Here is a 22,905-nt window from a genome sequence, read left to right as displayed (position 1 = left end):
TGTTTGAAAGGTGTGTAAAAGTCAGATTTTGTCCATCGATGGCACCAGTTGGGGAGATAGTTCAATAGGAGCCCTCCACCAAAGCAGACAGCCGCGCTGAGGTCCACCAGTGACTGTCTCTCCCACCGCAGCCCCACGCCTGCCACTTCCTTCCTGAGCTGTAGGTGGCACTAGCGGCTGCTCTTGCTCTGTCCACCTTTGTCCGACAAGTGCAGCCCTGGACCTTGGCTGGGGGTCCTGGCCAGCATCTTCTCTGGGGGTGGGCCCAGAGAGGGCAGGAGACCAGCCTCAGGTCACACAAAGTCGACGGCAGTAAAATCTGGTTTAGAACAGGGATTGGCTGACTTTTGCTGTAAAGAGGAAAGTGGTAAATATTTTAGGCTTCGTGGGCTACCCAGGTGTCTGTTCCAACCACTCAGGTCTGCCACTGTAATGCACAGTAGCTATCAGCAATACATAAATGGACAAATGTGGCTGTGTTCCCATAAAATTTTGATTATGGACACTAAAATTTGAATTCCAGTTGATTTTTATGTGTACTAACCATCTATTTTTTTCAAATGTTTAAAGATGTAAAACTCATTCTCAGCTTGCTGGCCTTTCACAAGCAGGCATCAAGGAGGGCCTGTGTCGTAATGAGCACTGGGTGTTGTATGCATGCAACGGATGAATCAATCACTGACCTCTACTCTGAAACTAATAATACACTGTATGTTAATTAATTGAATTTAAATAAAATAAAATTAGAAAAAAACCCAAAAGCATCTTGGCCTGTGGGCCATTGTTTGCCAGCCGCCAGGGAGAACCCAGCTTCCTGACTCAGTCTTCTCGGGACTGTGATAAGACACCTGCTTTGTGCCTGGCCCTTCGGTACTGTTTTAAATTATATTTTGAGTTAATGTCTTTTTTTTTTTAAACATTTTATTCATTTATTTATTTGAGAGAGAGAGAATGAGAGCGAGTACATGGGGGGGGAGGGTCAGAGGGTGAAGCAGACTCCCTGCTGAGCAGGGAGCCTGATGTGGGACTCGATCCAGGGACTCCAGGATCATGACCTGAGCCGAAGGCAGTCGCTTAACCAACTGAGCCACCCAGGCGCCCTTGAGTTAATGTCTTTAATTATTTAACTCCAGTGAGTTTTTGTCATTATGTCCAAAAGTTCCCTTCCAGATCTCTTTCTCCTCCTCCTGCGTTACCTCTTTGAGGGTTTTTTTGTTTGCTTTGGATTTTTTGTTTGGTTTTGTTGCTGTTAACCCCTTTGAATTGCAAGGGAAAATTCATTTGATTCAACTGTTCTGTTAATGATGGGCATTCAACTTTCGGAAATATCTCTATGGAAGCAATTATAGTCTACTAAAAATGAAGGAATATAGAGATCTTTTATTTATTTATTTATTTTAAGATTTTATTTTTAAGTAATCTCTACACCCAACGTGGGGCTCGAACTCACAACACCGAGATCAGGAGTCGCATGTTCCATTGACTGAGCCTGCCAGGCACCCATATAGAGATCTTTTAATTTTCCAGGCTTTTGGCTATCTTGTGCAGATTTTTATTTTAAGAGGGTGGTGTTTGAAAATATTTGTTGTGATAACGAGAATTTTCAGAAGATTCCTAGAAGGGGTGTAGTTGGGAAATTGTAAGGAAAGGATCGGGCATTTGAGGCCAGAACATGACGTTTTGTGCTGAACTCCGGTCAGCAGGTCCTGGACTTCCCCTCCCTCGTGACCCTGATGGCCCACTGCAGAGCACGAGCAAGGGCACCCCGGGGAAGGCTGAGCTGTCTGTGTTTTACTCAGCCTTCGTTGAGGGTCGGTGTGACTTTTTAAATCGGAAAGAGAAAGGAAAGTGAAAGATGCCCAGACTTAGACTAAAGGAAACTTGTAGAGAGCAAGTTCCACTGTCGTTGGAATGTGGCTGCCGCCTTCCCAAGCAAAATTATTTTCAGGGCCTCTGATCATATGTCATTTTGCTTAGCAATGTAAAATGTTTTTTTAATTTACTATTTAAACCCAAAACACAGATAATGGAGCCAGTGTTTTCAGGGAGCTGCTCAGTACTTCTCAAGATAAAATGGCTCTATCGGGGTGTGGCCAGAAGCCACAGGAAATTATGCTCGTTTTGCCTTCCATTGAGTTAACATCTGTGCACTTGCGATTGCGGCCATGGGTCCTGCTCCCCTGGAAACTCAAGAGTACCCCTAGATGCAATTTCTCTCTAATTTTTAAAAATGTAATAACTTGTCCTGATGCGCTATCACTTAGTGATGTCTGATATGCGTACATTTATATATGAAAATAAAAAATTGTAGAGTTAGAAATGTTTTTTTTTGACTTCAAGACTGGCATATCATGTCAGATGGGAAAAGGAAATCACAAAGTGTTATGAACACTACAATTTCAGAAAAAAAACATAAATACACATTCTGATGAATGATGTATGTGCCTCTGTATACGTGTAACAAAAAGGCATGGAAATTTATGTGCCCTCTTTGTTGACATTGGAAACTACCTGGGGGGTAGGTAGGAGGAGGAAATTGGGGGGGGGGTCGGTGGTGAGGCCTTGGTCAGCCAGAGAGAGCCACAGAGTCCGTGAAGTGAGAAGTGAGAGGGTGTGGATTTAGTGGACGGAGGGCGGGTGCTGAGCCCTTCTGAAGACTAATGGGGCAAAAGCCAAACTGAGTAGTTGGGGAGCAGGTGGGAAGTGGGAGAACGGAGCCGGTAAGTGTATGCGGCGCTTCCCACAAATCTGGCTGTGAGCAAGACAGAAAGTGGGATAGAGGCTAAGCAGGGCAGTTTTGTTCTGCTCCGTTCTAATTTGGGAGAGACCTAAGCATGTTAAAGTGCTGCTGGGAAGGATCCAGCTGAGAGGGAGTAAGAGTCAGGAGGAGAGAGAAAGGACAGCATCAGAAGGACAGATGTTTTCATTATTTTCACAATTGATTCTTACGCTCTCGTGGCCCACAAGCCCCCAGGCCCATTTAAACCTCCAGAGAAAGAAAACCATCCTTAGATAAGCTTGGACCGTACAGACACAGCCACAGGCAGGTGACCGCTACAGTGGAAGGGTTTGAACGCATCTCACCAGGTGCTTTAAAGAAATGTATCGTCTAATACAATTTATTTTTGTATTAAGCATATGTCATATGTTCCCAAAGAGCTGCCAGTAAATCACAGGGATCAGGAACCCGAGGCCTGTGTTTCTACCACAAACGGCTCGTTTCCTTGTGACAGTTTAAAGTGAGGTGTCCAGCTCATAAGTGGAGAAGAAAGGCCTTCCTGTGCTATTTGAGAAGACGGATTTTAAGACAAATATTCTCTCTTAACAAAACAGGTTTAAGTGCCAGGTGATATCAGCCACCTGGTAAAAAGAGAGATTTAATTGCTGGTTGCCACATAAGTGACAATCAAATGCTCAGCCATTTCCTTCTCTAGAGATTTCTCAAATATAGGAGTCATTCATTTATTTATTCAACAAATATTTGAGCTCTTTGAAATCACATTATTCTAGGAAATAACGAGGAAGGGAGACAAAAGAAATCTAAAAGAGTATAGGTGGCTTAAAATACCTCCAAGAGTTTAAAATGTGGAGAGGTAAGACCATTGTGATGGTGATAGCAGGGGCTCACGGCTGTAGCACGCGTCCCAGGCACTGTCCTCGGTGTGGTACGCATGCTCACTCTGCGCACAACAAGCCTGCGAGAGCTGCTGTTACCGGTCCCATTTCACGGTTGGGGAAATGGAGAAAATACGTGACTTGCCGAGTTCACACAGCTAATAAGTTAGGTGATGGAGCTTGGAATCAAACCCAGCTGGCCTGACTCTTCAGTCCACGCCGTCAACCACTGCCCGATTTGGTCTCTCGTGAGGCAGATGTAAACACGTAGAAACAGTTAACAAATGATAGAAAACAAACATATGATTATCGGTTCATGGATGTGATAGCAACGGGAAGTACTGTACAAATTCGAGTACTGCAAGAGTACTGGAACGTGACTGACTCGACAGGCCTTCGCTAGCCTAGGGTGAAAGGTGAGAGGATCGGAACCAGGAAGAAGAGAAAGGTGTGGTCGGGAAAGCAGGAGAGGTGCCTTCCGGGGAGAGAGCCTCAGCTTATCCCTTGCTGCTCCCGTGACCCACATCAGTATGTGTGTGTGGTTTCATATTTTTCTTGTAAGATACCTACACACACACACGGGCGCCTGGGGGGCTCCGTCGATTAAGCGTCTGCCTTCGGCTCAGGTCATGATCCCAGGGTCCTGGGATCGAGTCCCGCATCCGGCTCTCTGCTCCGCGGGGAGCCTGCTTTTCCCTCTCCCACTCCCCCTGCTCGTGTTCCCTCTCTCTGTCTCTCTCTGTCAAATAAATAAGTAAAAAAATTTTTTTAAAAATACACAGTATACATTTGTGTACACATGTCCATGTCCGTTTCCCTCAGTCCTGGTTTTATAAAATGAGCATAGATGCAAACACACACATACACAGTGTGGCCTTTTTTTCCTGTTAATATTTCCTGGAAGTCCCTCTCTAAGCCAGCAGAGCAAACTGATTCTTTTTAATGCTACACATAGATGTACAGTTTCCCAGATTTTTGCTTTGTCAGACAGTGCTGCAGTCAGTATCTTTGTAACTATGTCCTTATGTACTGGTGCTTTTATTTACATGGGCTTTTGTTGCTGGGCTACAGTATATGTGTGTTTTTAATTGTAATAGATTTTTCCAGATGGCTCTTCAAAAAGGCTGTAACAATTCAGATTTTACTAGCAGTGCAGGGGAGGGTACTTTTCCCTCCATCGCCACCAGTGATAGGCGCAGTCACTCTTTATTTTTGCCAGTTTCTTGGTGATAAAGTGCTATGTCGTTGTTATCTTAATTTGCATGTCCGTTGCGTAGTATGAGTGTCTTTTATGTTATTTTGTTGGATATTTGGATCGGCCATGCTGTGATTTCCTATTCATGGCCTTTCCCCAATTTTAAAATTGCGTTTGTCTTTCCATGTCACTTCATGTGAATTCTCTGTACATTACATTTATAGACCCTTTTTCACCTTCATTACAAAAAACTGAAAGATGCATCTTCTATTCATTGACTTACTTTTACAGCTTTTGCCAAAAATCTTTTAAAATTTTTAAAAAGCTAAATAAATTGACTTTTCTTTTACAGCTTCTGGGTTTCTGTCCTGATTAAGGTTTCCCTGAACCTTAAATTTTATGTGTAGTCTCCTAGATTTTTCCTAAGACTTTATTTTTTCATTTAAATTTTAATTATTAAATATATATTTTTTGTTTTGGTTTGGTTTTTTAAAAGATTTTATTTAGAGAGAGAGAGAGAGAGCACAAGCAGGGGGAGGGACAGAGGGAGAGGGAGAGAGAATCTCCAGCAGGCTTCCCACTGAGTGCAGAGCCCAACGATACAGGGCTCAATCCCACAATCCTGAGATCATGCACAACCTGAGGCGAAATCAAGGGTCAGACGCTTAACCAGCTGAGCTACCTAGGCGCCCCAGTTGTTTTTTGTTTGTTTATTTTTTGTTTTTGTTTTAAGTAAACTACCTCCAATGTGGGGCTCGAACTCATGACACTGAGATCAAGAGTCTCATGCTCCTCCGACTGAGCCAGCCAGCCACCCCAATTATTAAATATTTTATACATAGAAAAATGTGTATAATATTTACATAAAGTTTGAAGTAACTTCTCAAATTTTTGGTTTCAGAACATTTTTATACTCTTAAAAATTATGGAAGGGGGCGCCTGGGGATCTCAGTCGGTGAAGTGTCTGCCTTCGGCTCAGGTCACAATCTCAGGGTCCTGGGATCGAGCCCCACATTAGGCTCCCTGCTCAGTGGGGAGTCTGCTTCTCCCTGTGCCTCCCCCTCTGCTCTTGATCTCTCCCCTTCTCTCTGTCTCTCTCTCAAATGAATAAATAAAATCTTTTAAAAAAATTACTGAAGATTTTAAAGAGCTTTTGTTTATGTGAATTTTGCCTATCAATATTTGCTAAATTAGAAAGAATTTAAAACTGATAAAATGTATTTATTTTTAAATGACAGTAAGCTACCCATTATCTGTTAATACAAATAATTTTTTTTTTAGATTTTATTTATTTATTTGAGAAAGAGAGAGAAAGAGCACAAGCAGGGGGAGGGGCAGGCAGAGGGAGGAGAAGCAGGCTTCCTGCTGAGCAAGGAGCCCAACATGGGACTCCATCCCAGGACCCTGGGATCACAACCTGAGCCAGAGGCAGATGCTTAACCAACTGAGCCACCCAGGTGCCCCCAAATAAGGTATTACTTTTTTAGATTTTTCTTTATTTGAGAGAGAGAGAGAGCAGAGCGAGCAAGAGAGAACATGGGAGGGGGCAGAGGCAGAGGGAGAAGCAAACTCCCCCACTGAACAGGGAGCCCCAATGTGGGGCTCGATCCCAGGACGCTGGGATATTGACCTGAGCCGAAGGTAGCCCTTAACCAACTGAACCACCCAGGCACCCCAGATATTTTTATAAAAAATATTACTTTCCCGGGGTGCCTGGGTGCCTCAGTTGTTAAGTGTCTGCCTTCGGCTCAGGTATTAGTCCCAGGGTGCTGGGCTCCAGCCCCGCCTTGAGCTCCCTGCTCCACGGAGAACCTGCCTCTCCCTCTGCCTCTGCCTGCAGCTCTGCCTACTTGTGCTCTCTCTCTCTGTCAAATAAATAAGTAAAATCTTAAAAAAAAAAAAAGTAAAATCTTTTTTAAAAAAAGAATTTATACATTACTATACATAAAAAAAAATACATTACTTTCCCAAAAAAATGTATTAAGAAGAGTATAGCATTGTATTTTATTTTTGCAAATCTCTTTAATGTCTGCATTAGAAAATAGTTGGATTCTCGGGGTGCCTGGGTGGCTCAGTCATTAAGTGTCTGCCTTCAGCTCAGGTCATGATACCAGAGTCCTGGGATCGAGCCCTGCATCGGGCTCCCTGCTCAGCAGGAAGCCTGCTTCTCCCTCTCCCACCACCCCTGCTTGTGTTCCCTCTCTCGCTGTGTCTCTGTCAAATAAATAAATAAAACCTTTAAAAAAAAATAGTTGGATTCTCAAATCCTCTTCTGGATTCCCTCTGTGGAAATATGTTGTAGTTGAAAGGGGTGGAGTATTTTTAATAGCCTTTTTGGATAGAGATTTTTTTATTTGATACTACAAAATTGGACAAGTGATAGTTTATTAAAGGTTAGTTGCAACATAAAGTCAAACACCAATACCAACAAATCTCTTTTATTTTGTTAAAATCTGTTAGTCTCTTTTGTATTTTGTTAATCTTGTTTTCTGATTGTTCATTGCTAGTGTATGGAAATACAATTGATTTTTATTTGTGACCTAAAACCTTAGTGAACTCATTTATTAGCTCTAGAGGTTTTGTTTCTTTTGTTTTGTGTTGGGTTCCTTAGGATTTTCTGTACACAATGCCATGTCATCTGGGAATACAGATAATTTTACTTCTTCCTTTCTATTCTAGATGTCTTTTATTTCCTTTTCTTGCCTAATTGCCCTGGCTACAACTTCCAGTACAGTGTTGAATACAAGTGGTTATTGGAGGGGACACCTTTGTCATTTTCCTGATCTTAGGGGGAAAGGTTTCTGTCTTTTACTGTCTAGTGTGATGTTAGCTGTGGCTTCCTCATAGAGGCTCATTATCAGGCTGTCACTGCCCTTCTTTTCAGAGTTTGTTGAGTGTTGGATTTTGCCAAATTCTTTTTCCACATAAATTAAGATGATCATGTGAGGTTTTTTTCTTTCATTCTGTTAACATGGTATATGACATTGATTGATTTTCATATTTTAAACCACCCTTGAGTTTCTGAGAAAAATCCTGCTTTTTCATTATTTATTTATAATAAATAAATATTATTTATTTATAATCCCTTTTATATGTTGCTGGATTTGGTTTGCTAGTATTTTCCTGAGATTTTTGTATGTATATTCATAATAAGTATCAGACTATAGTTTGACTTCTCTTATGATGCCTTTGGTTTTTTTTTTTAATTTTCACTTGAAATATAGTTGACATACAATATCATATTAGTTTAAGGTGTACAACATAGTGATCAACAGTTATATACACCTCTTGCTCTAGTTTTATACCAGGATAATACTGGCCTCATAATATGAGTTGGAACGTGTTCCCTCTTCTATTTTTTGGAAGAGGAGTTTGTAAAGGGCTGATGTCAATTCTTTAAACGTACGTTAGGTTTTACCAGTGCAACCTTCTGGACCTGAGCTTTTCTTTGTGGGAAGTTTTTTTTTTTTTATTGCTGATTTGATCTCTTCACTTGTTATAAGTCTGTCTATCTAGATTTTTTTTTTCTTCTTGAGTCAGTTTCTATAGTTTGTGTCTTTCTAGGAATTTGTTCATTCTATCCAAGACATCTCATTTGTTGATTTGTGTACAGTTGTTCATAGTATTGCCTTATGATCCTTTTTCTTTCTGTAAGGTCAGAAATGTCCCACCTTTCGTTCCTGATTTTAGTAATTTGAGTCTTACCTCTTTTGCTTGGTCAGCACTGTGGACTGAATGGTGTCCTGTCATATTCTTATATGGAAGCCCTGACCGCCAGTGTGGTTGTATTTGGAGATAGAGCCTCTAAGGAAGTACTTCAGATTAAAGGAAGTCATAGGAGTGTGACCCTGATCAGATGGGATTAGTTCCCTTATGGGAAAAGACACTCTTAGAACACTCTCACCACCATATGAGGACACAGAGAAGGTGGCTATCTGCAAGTCAGGAAGAGAGCTCTGCTCTCATCAGGAAGCAAAATAGCCCGTGCTCTGAGCTTGAACTTCCCCAGCTCCAGAACCGTGAGAAATACATTGCTGTTGGTTAAGCCACTCAATCTCTGGTATTTTGTTATAGTAGCCCGAGCTGACTAAGACCGTCAGTCTAGCTAAAGGTTTGTCAATTTTGTGGATCTTTCCAAGAACCAACTTTTCATTTTGTTGATTTTCTCTGTTGTTTTTCTGTTCTCTGTTGTACTTATCTTGGCTCTAATCTTTATTATTTCCTTCCTTCTGCTTTTCTTTTTCTGGTTTCTTAAGGTGTAAAGTTAGGTTATGGACTTGAAAGCCACCTGTTTTCTAATGTAGGCATTAAATACATACATTAAATATGTACCGCTATAGTGGGTGAGGATGTGGTGGGTTTACACTGTTGGTGGGAAAGCACAGTGGTGCAGCCACTGTGGAGAACAGTATGGAGGGTCCTCAGAAAGTTAAAAATGGAACTACTCCACGATCCAATAATTGCACTACTGGGTATTTACCCAAAGATACACAAAAACACTAGTTTGAAGGGATACATGCACCCCTATGTTTACTGCAGCATTATTTACAATAGCCAAGATATGGAAGCAGCCCAAGTGTCCATCGATTGATGAATGGATAAAGATGTGGTGCTTACAAATATATATAATGAAATATTATTCAGCCATAAAAAAGAATGAAATCTTGCCATTTACAATGACATGGGTGGAGCTAGAGAGTATTACGCTAAGTGAAGTAAGTCAGTCAAAGAAAGACAAATACCTTATGAATTCACTCAAATGTGGAATTTAAGAAACAAAACAAATGAGCAAAGGGGAAAAAAGAGAGAGAGGCAAGCCAAGAAACAGACTCTTAACTAGAGAGAACAAACTGATGGTTACTAGAAGGGAGGGGGACGGAAAGGATGGGGGAAAGGGTGATGGGAATTAAAGGGTGTATTTGTTGTGATGAGCACTGGGTTATATATGGAATTATTGAATCACTATATTGTACACCTGAAACTACAATGACACTGTATGTTAACTCACTGGAATTTAAAGAAAACAGGGAAAAAAGAGAGAGAGAGATACACCTGACAGAGGTGCGTGCCTGGCTTACCTAACATGGAATCTCTGTCATACCCTCCAACAGTGCTATAAATTTCCCTCAGGGTACTGATTTTGCTGTATCCCATAGGTTTTGGAAAGTTGTGTTTTCATTTTCATTTATCTCAAAATATTTTCTACTTTTCCTTGTGATTTCTTCTTTGGCCCATTGGCTATTTATGAGTGTGTTTTCAACAAGCCCTTGAGGACAAGGCTGTTGACAACTGAGCAAGCTCTGAGATCAAATAAAGACAAACTCTGTGAGAGGTTAACCAGATCAGTTAAATAATGGCCGTTCTCTTGGAATGGGGCTTCTGGGGAGCTCAAAGCCCATCTGCTCCCTCCAGTGACTGCTTGGCTGCTGGTTTTCACTTTGATTGCAGGGCTGGTAGTTTTCAAGGAGCTGGGGAAAGAGAGGAGTAGGGAAGTTTAAATGCCCCCAACATTTGCTGTTCGTACTGACAATTAGTTTTTTTTTTCTTGAATAAGCACCCCTCAGATTGTCACAAACCATTGATTAATTTCCAGAGTTCTGACAAATTTGATTTGGATAGTTTTTGCCAGTGTTTTCCTCACTTTTATGGAGGAATGGATTTTCAGAAGTTCTCACTTCATAATTCCTGCTGACATCCTATTTTATACTTTCAATAGCTCTTTTACCCATGCATGATTTTGTATTTTCATGCATTGATCATTTGAGAAATAAAGGTTCTTCAGTTTTGCAGTCCTTCCAAATGTTGCCATATTTCATTATAAAACATCCAAATATTGTATTAGTTAATATTGCCACTCATCTCATCAGAAAAGTTTTGAAAAGCTATTAAGTTCACAGTGGCAGGAACAAATTTTTTTTAAATTTTGTTTTCTCTTGAGAGTTCAAATTATATTATTGGTAATAGTACTATTAGTTGGGCGCCTGGGTGGTTCAGATGGTTAAGCGTCTGCCTTCGGCTCAGGTCTTGATCCCAGGGTCCCGGGATCGAGCCCCACATCGGGCTCCCTGCGCAGCCGGGAGCCTGCTTCTCCCTCTGCCTCTCTCTCTGTCTCTTATGAATAAATAAATAAAATCTTTAAAAAAAAAAAAAAGAGTACTATTAGTTGTTTTCCTTGAAGTGACAAGCTCATCTCATTAATTTTTGAGAAAATGTCTGCTAAATACCCAAGTCTGGAAAACCATAGTTTGTCTATCATTCTTTCAAGTAAAATAGTGTTCCTTGAAAAAATTGCCTAGTTAAGCTTGCAACTCAAATAATCTTACAAATGTTTTTCAAGATAACCATCATGTACATCCCATTTTGTTACACAGAATGTTAAAAAGAGACTACAAGAGCACAAGAATCAAGACTGAATCAAATTCCTTCTGCTGCTTCATCAAGGGCATTCTTTTTTTTTTTTTTAGACAGAGCACGTGCATGTATGAGCTGGGAGGTGGGGCAGTGGGAGAGAGAGAGAATCTTAAGCAGGCTCCACGCTCAGCACGGAGCCCGACTCGGGGCTCGATCCCACGACCCTGAGATCATAACCTGAGCCAAAATCAAGGGTCGGACACTCAACCAACTGAGCTACCCAGGCGGCCCTCATCAAAGACATTCTTAAATGAAACTATATCTAGCATCTTTCTATCATTGATCTGTCTGTCATTTTTCTGTCTGTGCATCTATTTATCAATCTGTCTGTCTATCCATCTATCCATCTGTCTACCTGTCTACCTCTGGTCTCAGTGGAGAATACAGTGACTGCTACTCGGGTTTGGTATCCCTGCCTGATTGACGCTAAGGCATCAGTGGTTTTACCCTCCGTTGCATCTGTACCATTAGTGTAAATAAATGTCAGTACAGTTGTTCCAGGATAAACCATGAAAGTCAATACATTAAATATTTCATCTAGCAACTCAAGTGGTTTGTTGCCGAGCAACAAAAAAAGATCTTTATGGAGGGTGCCTGGGTGGCTCAGTCGTTAAGCATCTGCCTTCGGCTCAGGTCATGGTCCCAGGGTCCTGGGATCGAGCTCCGCATCGGGCTCCCTGCTCTGTGGGAAGCCTGCTTCTCCCTCTCCCACTCCCCCTGCTTGTGTTCCCTCTCTCGCTCTGTCTCTCTCTGTCAAATAAATAAAATCTTTAAAAAAAAAAAAAAAGATCTTTATGGAAACGATCTTTGATAACTAGTTGCTGTTGATACTGGAGGAATACAAGCCAAATAGCAAGTCCAGGCATACTTCTGCGGATGAGATGTTAATTAACTCAGCATTCATGTTTGCAGCTTAATCTTTGCTTCAACAAGCTACTCTTTCATTGGAAAGTAGCATGCTGCAATTTCTTTCTTTTTTTTTTTAAAGATTTTATTTATTTATTTATTGGAGAGAGAGAGAAACAGCATGAGAGGGGAGAGGGTCAGAGGGAGAAGCAGAGTTCCCGCTGAGCTGGAAGCCCAATGTGGGACTCGATCCCAGAACTCCGGGATCATGACCTGAGCCAAAGGCAGTCGCTTAACCAACTGAGCCACCCAAGCGCCCTGCAGTTTCTTTTGTTAACTTTCCATTCAGCAGGCATTCAGCAGTGTAAGCTCTACAAAGCTATTGTGTATGTTTCCTCAATTCAAGACAGTAATTACCTGTCAGGGTTCTTCAGTGGCTGTGTTTTTATTAATAATTTGGGTGGGTGGATAATTTTAGATTGACAGAAAAAAATACTACAGCGTTCCCATATACTCATCACATAGTTGCAGTGGCTTTTTAATTTCTAATTTGAAAAAAAGTTAAAAGTTTTCAATTTTTGACTTTTTAAAGAACTTACCGCATCTATGTTTAAAATTTTCAGATCCCTTTCTTTCTTTTTTTTTTTTTAAGATTTTATTTATTATTTGACAGAGAGAGACACAACGAGAGAGGGAATACAAGTAGGGGGAGAGGGAGAGGGAGAAGCAGTCTTCCCGCCAAGCAGGGAGCCCGATGCGGGGCTCGATCCCAGGACCCTGAGACCATGACCTGAGCCGAAGGCAGACGCTTAACGACTGAGCCACCCAGGTGCCCCAGATCCTTTTTCTTTCAACACACAATGATTGTTCTCAAAATTATACCTCAGCTTAATTGGCATAGTAATATTATCCACAAATATTTTATTCCATAAGACATAGTAAGGCAACTTGTTGACATCTATAAAACTGAGGGAAAGATAGCTTCCGTGTAGTTCCACAGAATTACACGTGTAATGACTAGCTTCTTTGGAAAACATCCCTCCCTTCCATGAGTTAGAGAACTTCCTGATAAGTCAGTTTCATTTTTCTCAGCATCTTTTCATATATATGGTACAGCTTTGGGTTGAGAAAGGGGGTCCTCTGATCTCCCTTTTTAAGCCAATGATCCATCCTTACAAATATAAGAAAAAATACCATAAACAAGTTATCTTTTATTTTAGCATAAATGATTCTTAAGTTTTAAAATAACAGGTTTTTTTGTTTTTAAAGATTTTATTTATTTGAAAGAGTGAACACGTGTGTGCACACACACAGGAGTGAGGGGGAAGGGCAGAAGGAGAGGGAAAAGCAGACTCAGCTCTGAGCAGGGAGCGCAATGTGGGGCTCAATCCCAGGACCCTGGGATCATGACCTGAGCTAAAGACAGATGCTCACCTGACTGAGCCACCCAGGTGCCCCTAAAATAACAGTTTTAGAGAAAACCTTAAAAATTAGAAAAATTCTTGAAAAATCATAAAAATACTATTCCAAAAATAAAACAATAATTGTACTCATAGTCTGTTTCCACAGAGGAGCAAGGAAAGATTTGATTTCAAAATAATAATATGTTGAGAATAATATATTGAGTGATAATGAAGTTATAGCAATTTTAGTAGATGTAACCAAGTATAGTAGATGTAACCAAGGTAGGTAGTAAATGCACAAGAGAAGAACAGAGAACACATATTTATACCCTTAGAAGTTTCTAGAAAAGTAATAAACATACATTATATTAGCCATCAGAATGATACCATCACAAGTCATGTAGCCTCTAGGAAACTTCACTGTAGCATAAGAGAATGAGAGTAAAAAAGGCAAGTATTATTAAATATTAATTATATATTTTACATTTTATAATTTATAATGTATAAGTATATTGTAGTTGTGAACATGGTTTAGGCTTCATAGACCCTCTGAGGTCTTAAGGCCTCCAAAGTTTCCCCAGACCACACCCTGAGTACCACTGGTTTGCCGTTTTGTACAGTCTTTACGAGTTTAAGTATTACAATTTACTCTGACTTTATAAAATGGATACAAGGGTTTTTCATCTTTTCCTAAGGGCTGGAATTCATTTTGTTTTGTTTTATTTTGTCTTATCAATTCTTCTGCCGCCACCCATTCCCTATGGCCCAGTGACACACGCACACTCTCCTGAGGAAATGAAGCTGGTCAGGTACAGGAAGGAGGCTGGCTGGTGGGTGGGTCTGCAGTTGACACCCACTCCCCCCAGTGGCTGCAGGCAACTCAGACCCAGTGACCGTCTCATGTGGTTGACTGTGACACAGGAGGGCTAGACTTTTTCTTTTTTTGAAACCATATTTCCTACACATCAATGCAAAAAGCAGAAAACTGGGTCTTGTTCCTTTAAAATAAAAATTCATATAATTTTCAACATAGAACTCAATATGATACTCTCTTTAGATGCATTTTACCAAAACAAGGCCCCGGGTAGAAACATTAGTATTCAAAGAAAAGTGGCAGGCTATGGAACTGAATCAGTAGCTTTTATAGCATCCCTGTATGTTATGATCACTAAGGAATAATTAACATCAAATCACTTTTCACAGTTGCTGGAACATTCTAAGCCCTTGGTGAATGTTAGCTCTCATTATTATTGGCATGATAGTTATGGTCACCATCATCAGTATCACCTCCAGCATCAGCTCCAGGCCCACCAGAGAACCACGTATACTGGTGTTTCTGCACCTGGCGTTCCATCTCTGGCTCTGATGGCAGCGTGGGTGCCATAGAGAAGCCCTAGATAAGGATATAGCCTCAGGTGTCTTAAAATACAGTGTATTCGTAGAAAATGTGAGGTTCAGTAAGACTAATAGATCAGAAGACAGGTGTCTTTGAAAAGATAGCTTGTAGTGTCCACAATAGCCAAACTGTGGAAAGAGCCCAGATGTCCATGGACAGATGAATGGATACAGAAGATGTGGTGTATGCATACAATGTATTACTCTTCAGCCACCCAAAAAAATGAAATCTTGCCATTTGCAATGACGTGGATGGAACTAGAGGGTATTATGCTAAGCGAAATAAGTCAGTCAGAGAAAGACAATTACAATATGATGTCACTCACTCTTACGAAACAAAACAGAGGGTCATAGGGGAAAGGAGGGAAAAATAAAACGACGAAATCAGAGAGGGAAACAAACCATAAGAGACTCTTAATCATAGGAAACAAAGGTCGCTGGTGGGGAGAGGAGGGGACATATGGTCACTGGGTGATGGGCATTAAGGAGGGCATGTGATGTAATGAGCACTGGGTATTATATAAGACTGATGAATCACAGAACTGTACCCCTGAAACAAATAATACATTATATGTTAATTAATTGAATCTAAATTTTAAAAAAGAAAAGAAAAGATAGCTTGTTACAGTTCCCAAGAGGCAAGGGCAGCTACATCCCGGGGGGCTACACAGGGAACCCCAGGGTCAGTTGGCAGGCAGAGGGAGGGAAGGGAAATGTGGCCAATAGCATTTATTGTGGTTTCCACAGGAAGGATCGAGTGAGGCAGAGTAAGCAGGTTTAAGATTGGCTAGTTTGAATGGTTTCACTGGGCTCTGTGGCCTAGGGGCTGTCCCTGGTTGTCTGGCACCTGGGCCTGGGGTGACAAAGGCGGATAATCGCCCCGAGTGTGAGAGCCTGAGGCAGGAGGTGGTTGGAGTGTGGGCTCTGGATTGGCTGGTTTGCCTTCGAAAGGTGTGCTCACAAGCCAGTAGTTCACTGTCTCTAGGAATTGGCAGTCCCCCGAGGGCCAGCAAGGCTCCAGATGTCAGAGCATCAGACAGAGAAAACAGGAGATGTACTTAATACACAAGGCTTCCACAGGCTGGGTCTGCTGAACTTCTAGCCCCCTCTCCCTCTTCTACCTGAAATGGATTCTCCAAGGGCGAAAGAGCTCCAGGGACCTTACATGGTCTCAAACCTCCCCCCTCCACCCCCTGAGTTTCCCACTTCCATCAGCCCACCATTGCTGCCATCCGGGGTTCCAGGCCTGGGACAGTTACCTCATCTGGTTATAAGATTCACACTGATCCCCTTAATATTCACCCCAACTGATAAAGGCCAGAGTCTTTCAAAAAGAACTTTTACTTAAAAACCAGAGGAAGAAACTTAGCAAATAAGAGAGGTGTATGACTTAGGGTCCAGAGTTCCATTGCAAAGGGTGGGCATCAGGCCGAGGAGTGGCATGAGCCCAGAGCCTAGGCCTGACCCAGCCAAGGATGGTTCACTTTGGCCTCGGCAGGGGCTGTGCAAAGTGGGAAGGCAGGGGACAAAGCTGCAGGGGTGCTCTGCAGCCGGGCTGCAGGAAATGAAGAACCACGGATTGTGCTCTGCTGGGGAGGGCTGTAAACAGCACTGTGCCCCAGGAAGATTCTGCTGGCCTCAGTGTTCAAGTGAACTTCAGATCCAGAAAGCTTAGAATTACTTAGCAGGCGGTATCTTCTCAGGGGTTATTATGTGCGGGACGGGGCCAAGAACTTTACCAGCTTTTTTCCATGTATTCTTCATACCTCTGCCATCAGGAAGGTTCTGTTATCAGCCCTGTGTGTAGTGGATGAGAAAACCCAAGTTTAGAGAAGCCCAGGAACTTGCTCAAGGTTACAGGGGTAGTCGCTAGTTGAGCTGAGGCTTGAACCCAAGCTGGCGGGACAGCCATGGGCCTGACCCCCTTTCTGCTGCACAGTTCAGTGGGGGAGGTGCTGCACGGGGAGCTCCTGCGAACCAGACCCGCACGAGTGCTCGCTGCCACGGTGTGTCATGAGGAGCTGAAGGCTGGGGTAACCTGGGGAGGATGGTGACGCGTTTAACAAAAACGGGGCACACAGGCTTAGGGGGGCATATCATAGGCAGGGTGAAACTTGATTTTAAATGGAGTGGTACATACCATGATCTAGCTACAAGAGAAAGTGATGGGCCTAGAACCAGTCCCATTTCTATGCAGGCATCCTTCAAGTAATCTTGCATTCCACAGACAAAGGCATACTGTCGAGTGCTTGGGCCATGACCTCCTTTCTCTTCTGCCGCTTTCATATATGACCTGCAAGTCGGCTGACCCACTGGAACCTGCACACGTCCAGAGAGCCTCCAGCAAGCTGCTCTCCACGAATCACCTCTGCTGGGTCACCCGCGGTGGTCAGCTTGTTGGGCATGGTGCAGATGTGCTTTTCATTCCCTGTTACCTAATTAGCAGAGAAATCTCTGTCTAGGTCTGTATTACTGGTGGGGACTTTCCATTATTTAACCAAGTCAAGAAAGAAACCAGTGTTTCCCAATTAAGGCTTTTGCTTTTTTTCTGGTTCTAAATTCGTTTATTTCTATAACACAGCTCCTGTGCGCTCAGACCTTGGCTGGGATGAACCACCCAACAGGCTGATTCATGGCTCCTGCCCTCATTTCCACTCTGGTTTCTATGGAAATAGACAGCAGAAGGCTCAAAACAAGGTGAGGGCTCGGAGACACCTCATGATTCTGGGCCTTTCACAAACCCTATTTGTCCAACATCTGTTTCCATGGAAACAGATGCAGAGAAGGTCAACCAGTGGACTTTTTTTTCTCTCTTATCTAATTTTTTTTACAAATAATGAAACAGTGCATGGCTTTTTCCTATTATCACAGAGTTTTGGAATAGTACATTACCTATAATGAGGCATGTAGATTTCGAATCTTGACCCATTGGATAAATCCTTGTGCTGAAATACACTCCTCATTATTTCATTTTATAATTTTTATTCAATAAATAAACTTGTTTTACCTACCCTATGAAATCACTGTCACTCGGCATTCAAGAAACATTTAGCGTGTTAGGTTCTGGGAGTGTGACTGGAGGAAAAAATAGTGCCTGCCCTACCATGGCCTCCAGCTTCACAGTTCAAGGCATCTGTGCCCCGGGTGGTAACTCAGGCCCCCACCTGCATCTCTAGGGCTTGGTTGTAAGGACTCAGGGTTGGTTTGGCTCCAGGTGAGCCTATTTGTATCTAAATTCTCTGTACCACATATGTTCTATAAAATATTGAATACGGCTGCTATGTAAAACATAGAAATAAGGGCAGTCTTCTATTACAGTGAGCAAAATGAGCATTGCACCATACTCAATTTTGCAGAATGACAAGAGTACAGAAGTGACTATCATTAAGCAGTTGCTGGACCTGGTGTATTAACGATCTGCTGCTAAGAACAGTCAAGTGGATGTCACTCACATCTTTAAAAGGAAAAGCTGAGCAAGCTCCCCTGAAATAGAAAAAACCAGAAGCAAAGTAAAAGTCGTCATTGCTCTGTGGGAGCCACATTACAGAGAATTAGTTACGCAATTCATTTAGCGGCCAACTATGTGCTTTTTTTTTTTAAGATTTTATTTTTAAGTAATCTCTACACCCAATGTGAGGCTCAAACTCACAACCCTGAGATCAGGAGTCGCACGCTCCACTGACTGAGCCAGCCAGGCGCCCCTATGTGCTACTTTTTGGCATTTATTTTGATATTATCTTTCATGATTAATTCATCTTTTTTTATTCATCTTTTTTTCATTGTTGTTTATTCGCACTGCCTTTTATTCTCTGGTAATGAACTTACAAGTGCCACCAGGGCAGGGACAATGTCAGCTTGGCTCACAGGCCACTCCCACCACCTAGCACAATCCATGACACATGCAGGTGGCTGGACAGGGATCCACTGAGGAAGTGCTCACAGCGGATAGTTGTGCAAGACTGCTTATAGTTTCTCGCTGTAGAGGATCCTCCAGAGGAATGTAATCAGCCAGAGGCCCCTGCTCCAGGCCCCGGAGAATTTTCACAAAGTGCTCATGCCTGTTAGAACCCCCCCAGCTCGCTAGAACCCTCATCCCAGCAGGCCCCCTCAGCTTCTGGCTCAGTTGTTGAAATACATTTAAGTGGAATCATACAATATGACATCTTCTGAGTCTGGCTCATTTGCTCAGTGTTATGTTTGTGGGTGCACTGGGTAGGCTTTGCTAACTGATACAAAGCACCCCAAACCTTAGTGGCCTAAAAAAGCCACAGTCGTGATCCAGTATTGGCTGAGCACATGCTCAGCTGGTTTCACCTGGGCTCACTCCCATGGCTGCATCTGGCTGGAGGTCAGCTGGGTGGAAGGTCCAAGGTGGTTTCACGGTCTGGCAGGTGGTGCCGGCAGAAGGGCCTGTCCTTCTCCTCTGGTGAGCTCACTGGGTATCTTCACAGCAAGTGTGGCCGAATTCCCAGAGGCTGAAGGCAGACACCGCCAGGCCTTTGAGGCCTTGGAACTGTTGGGCCTTGCTTCTGCCACACCCTACTGGTCAGAGTCACGGCCAGCCCCACCTGAAGGGGTCAGGGGTGCGTGGTCTTCCTCCGTGAAGGAGGGTTTGCAAACCACATTGCAAAGGGGCGCTTGCTGGAGTAGAGAGTTGCTGTGTGTTGAACAGTCCACCACAGTGCGATTCATCTCAGAACAAACCATTTTAAGGTAGCCTTTGTGTGCTAAACAAAATGATCTTTTGTGACTTCACAAAACAAACAAGACAATAAATCAAGAAGTTCTTTCCAAATGAAGTTAAGAGTTTTTAGCAATCTAAATTGACATTTATTGGGGCGCCTGGGTGGCTCAGTCGTTAAGCGTCTGCCTTCGGCTCAGGTCATGGTCCCAGGGTCCTGGGATCGAGCCCCGCATCGGGCTCCCTGCTCAGCAGGAAGCCAGCTTCTCCCTCTCCCACTCCCACTGCTTGTGTTCCCTCTCTCGCTGTGTTTCCCTCTGTCAAATAAATAAATAAATAAATAAATAATAGATTAATTAATTGACATTTATTACCATCTAAACCTTACCCAACATGGGAAAATCCAACCACCCGTGCCACCCATGATAGTCTGAATCTCACCCTTTTCCAGCTTTACTGGGGTTCACCTCCAGTTTGTAATTTCAGAAACTTAATTTTTTCCCTAACAATCAGAAAGCCGTGTTGTAAGGAGTAAATGAGTATCTGTGTGTAGTCTGAGCCGAGTGCCTGGCCCACACCATCTGTGGTCAGTGAGCAGTAGCTCTTCTGTTTTCTCCTGCATCGTCCAAGTTGATCAAGCTTTGGGAACCTCACAGAAGTGGACTCAGCAAGAATTCATTTACTTAACATATGTTTGTCGAACACCTACTATATGTCTGGGCCTATTCTGTGTCCTTACTGATTTTTCTGTCCATTTGTCCTACCAGTTATGGAGCGAGGAATATGGAAGTCTCTGATTATAATTGTAGACTTGCAATTTTTGTGTTACCTTTTTTAGAGTTCTTTTGTTTTAAGCATCTATATTTGTAACTGTTATGTCGACCCACAACATCCCACAGCATCCCACCGCTTTATCATTATGAAATATCCTCTTTGTCTCTTACTGTTCCTAGACTGCTTTGTCTGTCTGATATAAATATAGCCACTCCATTTCTCTTATGCACACCGTTCACCTGGTATATCACTTTTTCCATTCTTCTACCTGCAACCTATCTGTGTCTTTGAATTTAAAGTGCCTTCTCAGGGCGCCCGGGTGGCTCAGTGGGTTAAGCGTCTTCCTTCGGCTCAGGTCATGATCCCGGGGTCCATGGGATCGAGCCCCACATCGGGCTCCCCGCTCAGCAGGGAGCCTGCTTCTCCCTCTGCCTCTGCCGCTCCCCCTGCTTGTGCTTTCTCTTTCTCTGTCATATAAATAAAATCTTTAAAAGAGATTAAAGTACTTTCTCATAAGTCACGGGAATGAAAGGTACAGCATAGGGAATATAGTTAATAATACTGGTAATACAGTTAGGATGAGCATTTCATAATATGTATGATTGCTGAATCACTGTGTTGTACACCTGAAACTAATTTGATATTATATGTCAACTATACTTCAATTAAAGAAAGTTTGTTTAGGGGCACCTGGCTGGCTCAGTCAGTGGAGCATACAGCTCTTGATCTCAAGGTCAAGCGTTCAAGCCCGACATTAAGGATAAGGGATTACTTAAATAAACTTAAAAAAAATTTTTTTAAATAATAAAGTGCTTCTCTGTAGACAGGATGTAGCCGGATTCTGCTTTTTTATCCAGTCTTACAATCTCTGCCTTTGATTGGATTGTTTATTTAGTGCATCCATAAACACTTTAAACAGTTTTATTGAGGTATAATTTACATATCATAAAGGTCATCTTTTCTAAGTGTACAACTCAAATGATTTTTAGTACATTTACAGAGTTGCACTACTATCCCCAAAATTCAATGATAGAACATTTCTGTCATCCCCAAAGGTGAAATTTCTGTCCATCTTTCCCCTGCCCCCAAGCAACCACCAATCTGCTTTCTGTCTGTATAGATTTGCCTTTTCTGGACGCTTCTCTCTTTCTTTCTCTCTCTTTTTTTTTCCTCTCTTCCCAGAGAGAACCGGGAGCAGGAGCAGAGGGAGACGAGAGAGAGACTCTCAAGGAGGCTCCACACCCAGCACAGAGCCGTGTAGACACAGGGCTCAATCTCACAACCCTGAGATCACGATCTGAGCCAAAGTGAAGAGTTAGACGCTTAACCGCCTGAGCCACCCAGGCGCCCCTGGACATTTCTAATAGTATGTAGTCTTTTGCATCTGGTGGCTTTCATTTCATACGCGTTTGAGGTTTAACCCTATTATAGAATGCAGCCGTAGTTCATTCCTTTCTGTGGCTAACTAGTATTGCGCTGTATGGATGTACCACTTTGTGTTGATCTGTTCGCTGGTCGGTAGACATTTGCATTGTTTCTACTTTTTTAGCTATCATAAATAACACTGCTGTGAACATCTGTGTACAGGTCTTTGTGTAGTCTTATGTTTTCATTCTCGTGGGTAGTTACTCAAGAGTGGAATTCCTGGGTCATTTGACACATTCGTGTTTACCTTTTGGTAACTGTTCTTCCAAAGTGGCCGTGCCATTGTTCCATTCCCTCCAGCAGTGTACAAGGGTTCCATTTCTCCACATCCTCCCCGATGTTTGTTCTTGTCTGTTGTTTCAGTTATAACCACACTAGTGGGTGTGAACTGATATGACAATGTGTTTTTCACGTATATTTTCCTAGTAAGTAATGACATTGAGCATCTTTTCATGCCCTTGCCTGCTGTCTTAGTTGGCTAGGGTTGCTGTAACAAAATATGACAAACTAGGTAGCTTCAAACAACAGAAATGTCCTGCCTCACAGTGCTGGAGGCTAGGAGTCCAAAGTTAAGGTGTCAGTAGGGCCGTGCTCCCCCAGGGCTCTCGGGGAGAATCTGTTCCAGGCCTTTGTCTTATTCCTAGTGTGGCCAGAAGTCCTGGACAGTCCTTGGCTTATAGATGCATGCCTCCAATCTCCGCCTCCCTTGTCCTGTGGCACTGCCCTGTCTCCACATCCTCTTCTTAAAAGGACAGCGGTCATACTGGATTCAGGGCCCATCCTGCTCCAGTATGGTCTCACCTTCGCCAAGTACATCTACCACCGCCCTATTTCGAGTTAGGGTCACCCTCTGAGGGTGTTGAGAAGCTAGAACTGGTGTACTGAATGAGGAATGTACAGACCATGGCCTGCTGAATGAGGGGACACAAACCACACACAGGCAGCTCCCTCGGAATTGGAGCTCCCACTTTGGGGAGGTGAAATCCACGGGCTTGTTTTGATTGAAGGCACTGTTTTAATACACACACACCAAGGAAGTAGAGTCAATAAATTTATTGCTTACAGATCCCAGAACTTGGGGGTTGGGGGGCGGGGTTGGATTGGACAATGAGGCAGTTCTCTGTCCCAGGTCAAGAGAAGGCAGGGGATAGAGAGGCAGG

The 22,905-nt window shown here is 42.7% G+C and overlaps 1 protein-coding gene across 4 annotated transcripts in view; it reads left to right on the top strand.

Moving 5' to 3' along the window:
* The window catches only part of ARMC9 (armadillo repeat containing 9), a 141,910-nt gene that overhangs the window by 71,288 nt on the left and 47,717 nt on the right, over positions 1–22,905 (top strand). The gene's annotated exons all lie outside the window — the stretch shown is intronic.

Source organism: Callorhinus ursinus, unplaced genomic scaffold (genome assembly GCF_003265705.2).
Source record: "Callorhinus ursinus isolate GAN/ISIS: 27379988/994484 unplaced genomic scaffold, GSC_fseal_2.0 scaffold2, whole genome shotgun sequence".
Classification (NCBI taxonomy): domain Eukaryota; kingdom Metazoa; phylum Chordata; class Mammalia; order Carnivora; family Otariidae; genus Callorhinus; species Callorhinus ursinus.
Note: the sequence above shows the minus strand (reverse complement) of the source record. Positions and strands in the feature narration are given on the sequence as shown.